This window comes from Desmodus rotundus, chromosome 12 (genome assembly GCF_022682495.2).
Source record: "Desmodus rotundus isolate HL8 chromosome 12, HLdesRot8A.1, whole genome shotgun sequence".
Lineage (NCBI taxonomy): Eukaryota > Metazoa > Chordata > Mammalia > Chiroptera > Phyllostomidae > Desmodus > Desmodus rotundus.
In genome coordinates this window covers 85,245,825-85,248,897 of record NC_071398.1, presented here as the reverse complement: position 1 = coordinate 85,248,897, position 3,073 = coordinate 85,245,825, and positions in this window count along the sequence as shown.

Here is a 3,073-nt window from a genome sequence, read left to right as displayed (position 1 = left end):
GTAGGGTGGGGAACCAGCAGTGTGATTGACGGGCTACTTAGCCTGGGGAAGGCTAGGAAGTGAGTTTGTCCAATTGGAGTGAACTACTGGACTTCTGGGCGGGCCTTGGAGCCTCGCTGGCCCGAAGCCGAGTAATTGGTAGTTGCAGAGTAAATTGAGAGGCTCAGCCACCGCAGTTCCTGACAACGGTTCTTGCGCCAGACTTGGGCAATCTTGCATCTACTATTTCAAAGATTTCTCCAAATCTACACCCTCCAAGAAGAGGTTTCTCATGTCAATTTAGTATTCCACTAATTTTTACCCCTTAGTCAGCCAAAGGCCTTGCTGATCAGTGGTTTGTGTATTTCGGGCTTGCCATTTACTCTTACTGGGATCTTTTCCTTGGAGTTTCCATCTAGATTTTAAAATTCTTAAGGACAGGGACAGGCCGTCTAGTTTTTAGTGCTGTGTTTTCCATATAGTGAAGCTTACTAAAAAATAAGTGAGTGTTATATGAGAAGTAAAGCAGAGAAACCTGTTCTTTCTCTACCCTGTTACCCAAATTACAGAAAGTACTAAACAAAATTGAGAAATTTATTTGTCATTTACATAAAAATGGTTAAGCACTTGCGGAGTAGAAGGAGTGGTAAATTATTAAGCCTAGAAAATAAAAGTAAATAAGTGAGCTGAATAGTCTGGTCTTCCTTTGACTTGTCAGTTTTACACTGCTGTGCTGAAATCTCCATTCGTTTCTGGGAACTCTAGACCTTTTCCCTTTGACGTAATTAAAAATAGCTGCGTGTATTTAAGCAAAACTACCTGATGCATATGTACAGAAGATTCCAACTTTGGGTAGGAAGTTGCATTCTACATCTAGAACCAAATTACTACCTTAAAATATTTCCTTCCTCAGATTTACTGAGTGGTGAAATTGTACACAGTCCTTCCAGTCAAGGATGTTGGAACCTCAACGGCACTTTTGACACCTTTCTCTTTGTCATCCAAAGTTCCAGACCAAGCTGAATGTACACCTTCACAAATGTTCAGACCAGGGCTTCTTCACAGTTTGCAGAACTGACCACCAAACGTAGTTCAGGGCTTTCAATCTGCCAGATCAGTCTTTAAAAGTGCCACTTTTCATTTTTCCAAAGAAGACTTACAGATGGCCAAGAGGCATATAAAAAGATGTTCAGTGTCATTGATTATTAGGGAAATGCAAGTCAAAACCACAATGACATATCACTTCACACCTGTTAGAATGGCTATCGTCAAAAAGACAAGAAATAAGTGTTGCAGAAGATGTGGGGGAAAGGGACCCCTTGTTCATGGTTGGTAGGAATGTGAATTACTACAGCCACTATGAAAACAATATGGGAATGCCTCAAAAATTAAGAATAGAACTACCATATAATCCAGCTTCTGGTGGTTTATCTGAAGAATATGAAAATACTAATTTGAAAAGATACATTCACATCTATGGTCATTGTAGTATTATTTACAATATCCAAGGTATGGAGCCAACCTAAATGTCCATTGAGGGATGAATGGATACTGTGGAATACTACACAGCCATAAAAAGGTGAAATCCTGCCATTTGTGACAACGTGGATGGATCTTGAGAATATTATGCTAAGTGAAATAAGTCAGAAAAAGACAAATACAGATGATTTCCTCATGCATGGAATATAAAAACAATACATAAAACAAACATAGAGGCAGACAACAGATCAGTGGTTACCAGAGGGGAGGGCGATTAAAGTGAGGGTGAAGCAGGTAAAGGGGGTCAGTGGTATGATGACTGATGGAAACTAGACTTTTGGTGGTTAGCACAATGTAGTATGTACAGATGTTGAATTCCAATATTGCACACCTGAAATTTATATAATGACCAATATTAGAGACCAATATTACCACAATGAAAAAATAAATTAATTTTTAAAACTACCACTTTCACCTTATTGTCACATTTGAACAACCACCCGGCACCTACAGAATACAGTCCAAATTTGGGACTCTCCTCAATCTAACTCCTAGCTGTCTTGCCAGGCGTAAGTCCCACCATGTTCCTACACAAATTCTTTTTGTCAGTTCAGACATCATTACCTATACCGATCCCCTAAAAAGTAATTGTTGTGCTTCCTTCACCCTCAGTGTTTACTGCTCCAACATCTTGAAATAAGCAGCTTTTCCCCTATCTTGTTGAATCCTATCTCTTCTTCAAACCTCAGCTCAACCCCTATCTTTTGATGAAGCCATTCAGGATGATCTGGCCAGAGGGGATGCCTCCCTTCTTTAGATTCCTATAGCATTTGTTTTCTGCAGCACTTGCGGGTCCTGTCAATGCATTCCACTGGAGACGACGCTGTACTCTTTCTCCCCAGAAAGTGGTGAACACTGAGGGAGAAAGAACTCAGCTATTTTACACCTCTGTGTCCCCCGCTGAGCACAGGCTAGATATTCAACTCGGTAACCTAGTTCTCAAGGGCAGGGTTTCTGAAAGTGTTGCCATTGGATTGCCTGCATCAGAATCCTCTGACGTATTATTTAAAATTCAGATTCCTGGGCCTGACCCCAGACACACAGATTCAGCACCTATGTGAAAAGCAATGAGAAATCTGTTTTTAGGAAGCTCCCAACATCATTCTTCTGCACATAAACGTTTGTAACTACTATTCTCTAGTCATCTGGATGTTATTAGAATAGATTATGGGTATCTAGAAGTCAGGGGAAGTATTTTTTATAATAAAAAGAATTTACATAGGATGAAAAGGGAAACAAATATCAGGAAGCAAACCAATAGACTAAAGCTAAAAGTCATACTTAAATATGATAAGATAATAGATGCTGGAAAACAGATACTGACTAGAACAGATAGAAAATAGGTACAAGAAGCAAGTTGCTGCTGGGCTTGGAACCAACAAAACTGTCTAGGCTTTCTGAAATGGTCTCTTGGGGAAGAATTTTGAGCAATATTTAAAAAAATTTTTTTAAGTTTTTTTTATTGTTTATGGCATTACAGTTGTTCCCACTTTTTCTCCCTTTCCCCACCACTCAGCCCAACCCTCTCCCTTCCCTAAGTCAATTTCCATATTGT